The sequence below is a fragment of the Arachis hypogaea genome, chromosome 7 (assembly GCF_003086295.3).
Source record: "Arachis hypogaea cultivar Tifrunner chromosome 7, arahy.Tifrunner.gnm2.J5K5, whole genome shotgun sequence".
Lineage (NCBI taxonomy): Eukaryota > Viridiplantae > Streptophyta > Magnoliopsida > Fabales > Fabaceae > Arachis > Arachis hypogaea.
The window spans coordinates 40,651,012-40,663,290 of record NC_092042.1 but is presented as its reverse complement, the minus strand read 5'-3'; the positions used below and the strand labels follow the sequence as shown (position 1 = coordinate 40,663,290).

Genomic DNA, 12,279 nt, shown 5'->3' with positions numbered 1-12,279 from the left:
CCCAATTTTATTTATCTAATTTTTATTTTATTTTGTTCTATTGTTATTTTGTGTTTTATTAGGTACATGATCATGAGGAATCACGAAAAAATCAAAAAAATTAAAAACAGAGTCAAAAACAGAAGAAAAAAAATTTTTCACCCTGGAGGACGCACAGGCTGGCATTCAACGCCAGTAAGGTGCATCTGGCCGGCGTTCAACGCCAGAACAGAGCACCATTCTAGCACTGAATGCCAGAAACAAGCAACATCCTGGCGCTGAACGCCAGGAATGTGCCTGGAGGAGACAAGCTGGCGCTGAACGCCAGCAACAAGCATGAAACTGGCGTTCAACGCCAGAAACATGCATTACATGGGCGTTGAACGCCCAGAACGTGCACCAATGGGCTTTTGAACGCCAGAATGATGCACGAAGGCATTTTACATGCCTATTTGGTGAAGGAATGGTATTTCTTTTCACCTCAGGATCTGTGGACCTCACAGGATCCCCACCTACCTCGCCCTCTCTCTTTCCATTCATGGTCATTCCTTCTATTTTTCATTCACCACCTACATCTATCCACTCTTCCCCATACACCCCACCTACCTTTACAATTCAACTTCTCTTTCCCACCCAATCCCACCCATATAGCCGAATCCATCTCCCCTCACTCACCTCCATTTTCTTCTTCTTCTACTTCCTCTCTTCTTTCTTCTCTTGCTCGAGGGCGAGTAATATTTTAAGTTTGGTGTGCTAAAAGCATAGCTTTTTTGCTTTTCCATTACCATTAATGGCACCTAAGGCCAGAGAAACCTCAAAGGGAAGACAAAAGCTTCCACCTCTGAGTCTTGGGAGATGGAAAGACTATAAGCCATCATAGCTCAGTGGTAGAACATGTGGCTGCAAATCAAGAGATCCCTGAGATACCTCAGGGAATAAGTTATCCTCCACACAAATATTGGAAGCAACTAAGGGTAGAAACACCAAAATTACTAGGAATCATTCAACAGAAGCAAGGAAGAGACATAGAGGAGCTCAAAAAGCACCATTGAACCTTCAAGAAGGCGCCACCCTCACTCAGGTGGATTCATTCCTTGTTCTTTATTTCTTTCTGTTTTCGGTTTTTAATGTTGTGTTTATCTATGTTTTGTGTCTCTACTTCATGATCATTAGTATGTAACCATGCCTTAAAGCTATGAATAAAATCCATTAATCCTTCACCTCTCTTAAATGAAAAATGTTTTAATTCAAAAGAACAAGAAGTACATGAATTTCGAATTTATCCTTGAATTTAATTTAATTATATTGATGTGGTGGCAATACTTTTTATTTTCTGAATGAATGCTTGAACAGTGCATATTTTTGATCTTGTTGTTTATGAGTGTTAAAATTGTTGGCTCTTGAAAGAATGATGAACAAAGAGAAATGTTATTGATGATCTGAAAAATCATGAAATTGATTCTTGAAGCAAGAAAAAGCAGTGAAAAAGGAAGCTTGCGAAAAAAAAAGTGGCGAAAAAAAAATAGAAAGAAAAAGAAGGAGCAGTAGAAAAAGCCAATAGCCCTTAAAACTAAAAGGCAAGGGTAAAAAGGATCCAAGGCTTTGAGCATCAATGGATAGGAGGGCCCAAGGAAATAAAATCCAGGCCTAAGCGGCTAAATCAAGCTGTCCCTAACCATGTGCTTGTGTCATGAAGGTCCAAGTGAAAAGCTTGAGACTAAGTGGTTAAAGTCGTGATCCAAGGCAAAAGAGTGTGCTTAAGAGCTCTGGACACCACTAACTGGGGACTCTAGCAAAGCTGAGTCACAATCTGAAAAGGTTCACCCAGTTATGTGTCTGTGGCATTGATGTATCCGGTGGTAATACTGGAAAACAAAGTGCTTAGGGCCACAGCCAAGACTCATGAGTAGCTGTGTTCAAGAATCAACATGCTTAACTAGGAAAGTCAATAACACTATCCGAAATTCTGAGTTCCCAGAGACGCCAATCACTCTGAACTTCAAAGGAAAAAGTGAGATGCCAAAACTATTCAGAAGCAAAAAGCTACAAGTCCCGCTCATCTAATTAAATTAATATTCATTGATATTCTGAAATTTATAGTATATTCTCTTCTTTTATCCTATTTGATTTTCAGTTGCTTGGGGACAAGCAACAATTTAAATTTGGTGTTGTGATGAGCGGATAATTTATACGCTTTTTGGCATTGTTTTTATATAGTTTTTAGTAAGTTTGAGCTACTTTTAGGGATGTTTTCATTAGTTTTTATGCTAAATTCACATTTCTGGACTTTACTATGAGTTTGTGTGTTTTTCTGTGATTTCAGGTATTTTTTGGCTGAAATTGAGGGACCTGAGCAAAACCCTGATAAGAAGGCTGACAAAGGACTGCTGATGCTGTTGGATTCTGACCTCCCTGCACACAAAATGGATTTTCTAGAGCTACAAAACTCCAAATGGCGCGCTCTCAACGGCGTTGGAAAGTCGACATCCAGAGCTTTCCAGAAATATATAATAGTCCATACTTTATTCGAGATTAGACGATGTAAACTGGCGCTCAATTCCAGTTCCATGCTGCATTCTGGAGTCAAACGCCAGAAACACGTCACGAACCAGAGTTGAACACCAAAAACACGTTACAACTTGGCATTTAACTCCAAAAGAAGCATCAGCTCCTGTAAAGCTCAAGCTCAGCCCAAGCACACACCAAGTGGGCCCCGGAAGTGGATTTCTGTATCAATTACTTATTTCTGTAAATCCTAGTAGCTAGTCTAGTATAAATAAGATATTTTAGTATTGTATTAGATATCTTTGGTCTCAGTTTTATTTTATTATTCCTCTTAGGAGACTATTGATCACGTTTTGGGGCTGGCCATTCGGCTATGCCTGAACCTTCATCACTTATGTATTTTCAACGGTGGAGTTTCTACACACCATAGATTAAGGGTGTGGAGCTCTGCTGTACCTCAAGTTTTAATGCAATTACTACTATTTTCTACTAAATTCGATTTATTCCCGTTCTAAGATGCCATCCATACTTCAACCTGATGGATGTGATGATCCGTGACACTCATCATCATCCATCCTTATGAACGCGTGCCTGACAACCACTTCCGTTAAACAAGCGAGAGCTAGGATGCGTATCTCTTGGATTCCTGATACACGACGCATGGGTGCCCCTCGCCTGACCACCGAGCCTTCCATTCCGTGAGATCAGAGTCTTCGAGGTATAAGCTAGAATTGATGGCGGCATTCATGAGAATCTGGAAAGTCTAAACCTTGTCTGGGTATTCCGAGTAGGATTCTGGGATTGAATGACTGTGACGAGCTTCAAACTCGCGATTGTTGGGCGTGATGACAAACACAAAAGAATCAAGGGATTCTATTCCGACATGATCGAGAACCGACAGATGATTAGCCGTGCTGTGACAGAGCATTTGGACCATTTTCACTGAGAGGATGGGATGTAGCCATTGACAATGGTGATGCCCTACGTACAGCTTGCCATAGAAAGGAGTGACAAAGATTGGATAAAAGCAGTAGGAAAGCAGATATTCAGAAGGAACACAGCACCTCCATGCACTTATCTGAAATTCCCACCATTGAATTACATGAGTAACTCTATTTTTACTTTCTGTTTATCTATTATTAATATTCGAAAACTCATAACCATTTTTTATCCGCCTGACTGAGATTTACAAGATGTCCATAGCTTGCTTCATACCAACAATCTCTGTAGGATCGACCCTTACTCACGTAAGGTTTATTACTTGGACGACCCAGTACACTTGCTGGTTAGTTGTGCGGAGTTGTGACAAAGTGTGATTTATATTTGAGAGTACCAAGTCTTTGGAGCCATTGTTGATGATCACAATTTCGTGCACCAAGTTTTTGGCGCCATTGCCGGGGATTGTTCGAGTTTGGACAACTTACGGTTCATCTTGTTGCTCAGATTAGGTAATTTTCTTTTTTTTTTATTTTCTTTTCAAATAGTTTTCAAAAATATTTTTCAAAATTTTTCCCTTTGTTTTCGAAAATTATTCCAAAATTTTTAAGAATGAATTCTAGAGTTTCATAGTAACATGTTGAAGGCTGGTTGGCTGTAAAGCCATGTCCAAATTCTTTTAGACTGAGGTTTCCAACCATCATCATAGAGGCAAGTTAATTGAAATATCAGCTGTTGTATGCCTGCTTTATATCCTAAAGCTGGCTGGCTATTAAGCCATGCCCAACCCTTGGATTGGAGCTTTAGGCTAACATTGAAAGATTCCTGGAATTATTCTTAGAAATTTTGAATTTCTTATTTTATTTTTCCTATATATTTTTCGAAAAATAAAATAAAAATCATAAAATAAAAAAAACCAAAAATATTTTGTGATTCTTGTTTGAGTCTTGGGTCATGTTTTAAGTTTGGTGTCAATTGCATATTCATATTGTTCTTGCATTTTTTCGAAAAATTCATGCATTCATGGTGTTCTTCATGCATGCATATTCATATATCTTTTCCTTTTTCTCTCAAAATTTCGAAAATTTGAGTTGACTTAGTCAAATCTTTTAAATTAGTTATTTCTTGTAAGTCAAGTCAAATTTTTAATTTTAAAAATCTTATCTTTTCAAAATCTTCTTCTTCTTCAAAAAAAAAAAAAAATCAAATCTCTTTTATTTTTATCTTATGATTTTCGAAAATTTAAAACTATTTTTCAAAATCTTTTTCTTATTTTATTTCAAATTTTCGAAACTTAACTAATAAGTAATGTGATTGATTCAAAAATTTGAAGTTTGTTACTTTCTTGTTAAGAAAGGTTCAATCTTTAAATTCTAGAATCTTATCTTTTAGTTTCTTGTTAGTAAAGTAATCAATTTTAATTTTAATCATATCTTTTTATCTTATCTTTTATATCATATCTTTTTTTAAATTTTATCTTTTTTTAAAAAAATTTGATTTTAAAATATCTTTTCTAACTTCTTATCTTCTTACCTTTTCAAATTTGATTTTCAAATCTTTTTCAAACTAACTATTTAACTTTTTGTTTGTTTCTTATCATTTTCAAAACCACTTAACTACTCTTCTCTCTCTAATTTTTGAAAATACCTCCCTCTTTTTCAAAAATTCTTTTTAATTAATTAATTGTTTTAAATTTTAATTTTAATTTTATTCCCCCTTTAATTTTCGAAAATCATTAACTCCTTTTCAAAAATTATTTTTGAAAACTTCTTTCTCTCATCTTATTCTATTTATTTATTCAATTACTAACACTTCTCTTCATCTCAAATCACTGCCCCTATCCTCACCCTTGTGTTTGGATTATTCATTCTTTTTCACTCTTATTCCCTTTCTTCTTCTACTAACATAAAGGAATCTCTATACTGTGACATAGAGGATTCCTCTTCTTTTTCTGTTCTCTTCTCTTTCATATGAGCAGGAACAAGGAAAAAGGCATTCTTGTTGAAGCTGACCCTGAACCTGAAAGGACTCTGAAGAGGAAACTAAGATAAGCCAAATTACAACAATCCAGAGACAACCTTATTGAAATTTTCGAACAAGAGAAGGAGATGGCAGCCAAACCTAACAATAATAATGCAAGGAGGATGCTTGGTGATTATACTACACCTACTTCCAAGATTGATGGAAGAAGCATCTCAATCCCTGCCATTGGAGTAAACAATTTTGAGCTGAAACCTCAACTAGTTGCTCTAATGCAACAAAACTGCAAGTTTCATGGACTTCCATCAGAATATCCCTACCAGTTCTTAACTAAGTTCTTGCAGATCTGTGAGACTGTTAAGACTAATAGAGTAGCTCCTGAAGCCTACAGGCTCATGCTTTTCCCTTTTGCTGTAAGAGACAGAGCTAGAACATGGTTGGACTCTCAACCTAAAGATAGCCTGGATTCTTGGAATAAGCTGGTCACGGCCTTCTTGGCTAAGTTCTTTCCTCCTCAAAAGCTCAGCAGGCTTAGAGTGGATGTTCAGACCTTTAAACAAAAAGATGGTGAATCCCTCTATAAAGCTTGGGAAAGATACAAACAGATGACCAAAAGATGTCCTTCTAATATGTTTTCAGAATGGACCATGATAGTTATATTCTACTATGGTCTATCTGAGTTCTCTAAGATGTCATTGGACCATTCTACAGGTGGATCCATTCACTTAAAGAAAACGCCTGCAAAAGCTCAAGAACTTATTGACATGGTTGAAAATAACCAGTTCATGTACACTTCTGAGAGGAATTCTGTGAATAATGGGACACCTCAAAGGAAGCGAGTTCTTGAAATTGATGCTCTGAATGCCATTTTGGCACAGAACAAAATGTTGACTTAGCAAGTCAACATGATTTCTCAAAGTCTGAATGGATGGCAAAATGCATCCAAAAGTACTAAAGAGGCACCTTCTGAAGAAGAAGCTTATGATCCTGAGAACCCTGGAATAGCAGAGGTAAATTATATGGGTAAACCTTATGGAAACACCTATAATTCATCATGGAGAAATCATCCAAATTTCTCATGGAAGGATCAACAAAAGCCTCAACAAGGCTTTAATAATGGTGGAAGAAATAGGCTCAGCAATATCAAGCCTTATCCATCATCTTCTCAGCAACAGACAGAGAATTATGAACAGAGTACCTCTAACTTAGCAAATTTAGTCTCTGATCTGTCTAAAGCCACTTTAAGTTTCATGAGTGAAACAAGGTCCTCCATCAGAAATCTGGAGGCATAAGTGGGCCAGCTGAGTAAAGAATTCACTGAAACTCCTCCTAGTACTCTCCCAAGCAATACTGAAGAAAATCCAAAGAGAGAGTGCAAGGCCATTGATATAATCAATATGGTCAAACCTAGAGAGGAAGGAGAGGACGTGAATCCCAATGAGGAAGACCTCATGGGACGTCCCTCAAGCAAGAAGGAGTTCCCTATTGAAGACCCAAGGGAATCTGAGGCTCATATAGAGACTATAGAGATCCCATTAAACCTCCTTCTGCCATTCATGAGCTTTGAAGACTATTCTTCCTTTGAAGAGGATGAAGATGTAACTGGAGAGCAAGTTGCTCGATATCTAGGAGCTATCATGAAGCTGAATGCCAAGTTATTTGGTAATGAGACTTGGGAAGGTGAACCTCCCTTGCTCATTAGTGAACTAGATACCTGGGTTCAGTAAACTTTACCTCAAAAGAGACAAGATCCTGGCAAATTCATAATACCCTGCACCATAGGCACCATGATCTTTGAAAGAGCTCTGTGTGACTTGAGGTATAACATAAATCTTATGCCACTCTCTGTAATGGAGAAGCTGGGGATCATTGAGGTACAACCTGCCATATTCTCATTACAAATGGCAGACAAGTCAGTAAGACAAGCTTATGGATTGGTAGAGGATGTGTTGGTAAAGGTTGAAGGCCTTTACATCCCTGCTGATTTCATAATCATAGACACTAGGAACGAGAAGAATGAATGTATCATCCTTGGAAGACCCTTCATAGCCACAGCAGGAGCTGTGATAGATGTTAATAGAGGAGAATTAGTCCTTCAAGTGAATGGGGACTACCTTGTGTTTAAAGCTCAAAGACCTTCTTCTTTAACAATGGAGAGGAAGCATGAAAAGCTTCTCTCAGTACAGAGTCAAACAGAACCCCCACAGTCAAACTTTAAGTTTGGTGTTGGGAGGCCACAACCAAACTCTAAGTTTGGTGTTGAATCCCCACAACCAAACTCTAAGTTTGGTGTTGGGACTATACAACATTGACATGATCACCTGTGTGGCTCCATGAGAGCCTATTGTCAAGCTATTGACATTAAAGAAGCGCTTGTTGGGAGGCAACCCAATTTTTACTTATCTAATTTTATTTTATTTTCATTGTTCTTTTATGTTTTATTAGGTATATGATCATGTGGAGTCACGAAAAAAAATATAAAAATTAAAAATAGAATCAAAAATAGCAGAAGAAAAATCACACCCTGGAGGAAGGACTTACTGGCGTTTAAATGCCAGTAAGGAGCATCTGGCTGGCGTTCAACGCCAGAACAGAGCACGGATCTGGCGTTGAACGCCAGAAACAAGCAACATCCTGGCGTTCAAACGCCAGGAATGCACCCTGAGGAGAGATGGCGTTGAACGTCAGAAATAAGTATGGAACTGGCGTTCAACGCCAGAAACATGTGCACAAGGGCGTTGAACGCCCAGAACATGCATCCCCTCGGCGTTTAAATGCCAGAATTGCATGCAAAGGCATTATACATGCCTAATTGGTGCAGGGATAAAAATCCTTGACACCTCAGGATCTGTGGACCCCACAGGATCATCTCAGGATCTGTGGACCCCACAAGATCCCCACCTACCATATTCTCCCCTCTTCTCAACATTCATCCTCTCTTTCCAATAAACACTCTTTCCCAAAACCCTTCACCAATCACCTCAATCTCTCTTTCCAATTACCCCCTTTACCACTCACATCCATCCACTCTTTCCCATAAACCCCACCTACCATCAAAATTCAAAATTTCTTTCCCACCCAAACCCACCCTAAATGGCCGAACCTACTCCCTCTCCCCTCACTATATAAACCCCTCCATTCTCCTTAATTTTTCATACAACACAACCCTCTCTTCTCCTTCTTGGCCGAATACACCTCTCCCCCTCTCCTCCATATTTTCTTCTTCTTCTTCTTCTTTTCTTTCTTCTCTTGCTCGAGGGCGAGCAATATTCTAAGTTTGGTGTGGTAAAAGCATAAGCTTTTTGTTTTTCCATTACCATTGATGGCACCTAAGGCCGGAGAAATCTCTAGAAAATGAAAAGGGAAGACAAAAGCTTCCACCTCCGAGTCATGGGAGATGGAAAGATTCATCTCCAAAGCCCATCAAGACCAATTCTATGATGTTGTGGCAAAGAAGAAGGTGATCCCCAAGGTCCCTTTCAAGCTCAAGAAAAATGAGTACCCGGAGATCCGACATGAGATCCAAAGAAGAGGTTGGGAAGTTCTAACCAACCCCATCCAACAAGTCAGAATCTTAATGGTTCAAGAGTTCTATGCCAATGCATGGATCACTAGGAACCATGATCAAAGTATGAACCTAAATCCAAAGAACTATCTTACAATGGTTCGGGGGAAATACTTAGATTTTAGTCCGGAAAATGTGAGGTTGGCATTCAACTTGCCCATGATGCAAGGAGATGAACACCCTTACACGAGAAGGGTCAACTTTGATCAAAGGTTGGACCAAGTCCTTAGGGACATATGTGTGGAAGGAGCTCAATGGAAAAGAGACTCCAAAGGCAAGCCAGTTCAATTAAGAAGATTGGACCTCAAGCCTGTGGCTAGAGGATGGTTGGAGTTCATTCAACGCTCCATCATCCCCACTAGCAACCGATCTGAAGTTACTCTGGATCGGGCCATCATGATTCATAGCATCATGAATGGAGAGGAAGTAGAAGTTCATGAAGTCATCTCCCTTGAATTCTACAAAATAGCCGATAAGCCCTCTACTTTGGCAAGGCTAGCTTTTCCTCATCTTATTTGCCATCTATGTTACTCAGCTGGAGTTATCATAGAAGGAGACATCCCTATTGAGGAGGATAAGCCCATCACTAAGAAAAGGAGGAGCAAACAAGAGAGCCCACTCATGGATCCCAAGAGACGCATAAAGAAGCTCATCACCAAGAAATCCCGGAGATGCCTCAAGGGATGCATTTTCCTCCCAACAACTATTGGGAACAACTCAACACTTCTCTTGAAGATTTGAGTTACAATATGGATCAATTAAGGGTGGAACATCAAGAGCACTCCATCATTCTCCATGAAATTGGAGAAGATCAAAGAGCAATGAGGGAGGAGCAACAAAGACAAGGAAGAGACATAGAAGAACTCAAGGACATCATTGGTTCTTCAAGAAGAAAACACCACCATCACTAAGGTGGACTCATTCCTTGTTCTTAATTTTTTCTGCTTTTCGGTTTCTTTATCTTAAATGTTTATCTATGTCTGTGTCTTCATTACATGATCATTAGTATTTAGTAACTATGTCTTAAGGCTATGAATAATTCCATGAATCCTTCACCTCTCTTAAATGAAAAATGTTTCTAATTCAAAAGAACAAGAAGTACATGATTTTCGAATTTATCCTTGAATTTAGCTTAATTATATTGATGTGGTGACAATACTTTTTGTTTTCTGAATGAATGATTGAATAGTGCATATTTTTGATCTTGTTGTTTATGAATGTTAAAATTGTTGGCTCTTGAAAGAATGATGAACAAAGAGAAATGTTATTGACAATCTCAAAAATCATGAAAATTGATTCTTGAAGCAAGAAAAAGCAGTGAAAAAGCAAAAGCTTGCGAAAAAAATATTTTTTGAAAGAAAAAGAAAAAGCAAGCAGAAAAAGCCAATAGCCCTTAAAACCAAAAGACAAGGGTAAAAAGGATCCAAGGCTTTGAGCATCAATGGATAGGAGGGCCCAAGGAAATAAAATCCAGGCCTAAGCGGCTAAATCAAGCTATCCCTAACCATGTGCTTGTGGCATGCAGGTCCAAGTGAAAAGCTTGAGACTGAGTGGTTAAAGTCGTGATCCAAAGCAAAAAGAGTGTGCTTAAGAGCTCTGGACACCTCTAACTGGGGACTCTAGCAAAGCTGAGTCACAATCTGAAAAGGTTCACCCAGTCATGTGTCTGTGGCATTTATGTATCCGGTGGTAATACTGGAAAACAAAGTGCTTAGGGCCACGGCTAAGACTCATAATAGTAGTTGTGTTCAAGAATCAACAAACTTAACTAGGAGAATCAATAACACTATCTGAAATTCCAAGTTCCTATAGATGCCAATCATTCTAAACTTCAAAGGAAAAAGTGAGATGCCAAAACTGTTCAGAGGCAAAAAGCTACAAGTCCTGCTCATCTAATTAGAATTAATATTCATTGATATTTTGGGATTTATAGTATATTCTCTTCTTTTTATCCTAATTGATTTTCAGTTGCTTGGGGACAAGCAACAATTTAAGTTTGGTGTTGTGATGAGCGGATAAATTTATACGCTTTTTGGCATTGTTTTTAGATAGTTTTTAGTATAATCTAGCTACTTCTAGGGATGTTTTAATTAGTTTTTATGTTAAATTCACATTTCTGGACTTTACTATGAGTTTGTGTGTTTTTCTGTGATTTCAGGTATTTTCTGGCTGAAATTGAGGGACCTGAGCAAAACTCTGATAAGAAGGCTGACAAGGGACTGCTGATGCTGTTGGATTCTGACCTCCCTACACGTGAAATGGATTTTCTAGGGCTTCAGAACTCCAAATGGCGTTCTCTCAAAAGCATTGGAAAGTCGACATCCAGAGCTTTCCGGCAATATATAATAGTCCATACTTTATTCGAGGTTAGATGACGTAAACTGGCGCTCAACGCCAATTCCATGCTGCATTCTGGAGTCAAACGCCAGAAACACATCACGAACCAGAGTTGAACGACAAAAACACGTTACAACTTGGCGTTCAACTCCAAAAGAAGCATCAGCTCATGTAAAGCTCAAGCTCAACCCAAGCACACACCAAGTGGGCCCCGGAAGTGGATTTCTGCATCAATTACTTATTTCTGTAAACCCTAGTAGCTAGTCTAGTATAAATAGGATATTTTACTATTGTATTAGATATCTTTGGTCTCAATTTTATTTTATTATTCATCTTAGGAGACTATTGATCACGTTTTGGGGGCTAGCCATTCGGCTATGCCTGAACCTTCATCACTTATGTATTTTCAACGGTGGAGTTTCTACACACCATAGATTAAGGGTGTGGAGCTCTGCTGTACCTCAAGTTTTAATGCAATTACTACTATTTTCTATTCAATTCGATTTATTCCCATTCTAAGATGCCATCCGTACTTCAACCTGATGGATGTGATGATCCGTGACACTCATCATCATCCATCCTTATGAACGCGTGCCTGACAACCACTTCCGTTATACAAGCGAGAGCTAGGATGCGTATCTCTTGGATTCCTGATACACGATGCATGGGTGCCCCTCGCCTGACAACCGAGCCTTCCATTCCGTGAGATCAGAGTCTTCATGGTATAAGCTAGAATTGATGGCGGCATTCATGAGAATCCGGAAAGTCTAAACCTTATCTGTGGTATTCCAAGTAGGATTCCGGGATTGAATGACTGTGACGAGCTTCAAACTCGTGATTGTTGGGTGTGATGACAAACGCAAAAGAATCAAGGGATTCTATTCCGAAATGATCGAGAACCGACAGATGATTAACCGTGCTGTGACAGAGCATTTGGACCATTTTCACTGAGAGGATGGGATATAGCCATTGACAAC

General features: G+C 38.7%; 1 non-coding gene across 1 annotated transcript; it reads right to left on the bottom strand.

The window, feature by feature from the left end:
• Positions 1-5,927: 5,927 nt before the first annotated feature.
• On the bottom strand, positions 5,928-6,034 carry LOC112704843 (small nucleolar RNA R71). The gene has a single exon (XR_003155444.1). It is a non-coding gene; the product is annotated as a small nucleolar RNA R71 (small nucleolar RNA).
• Positions 6,035-12,279: the final 6,245 nt, after the last annotated feature.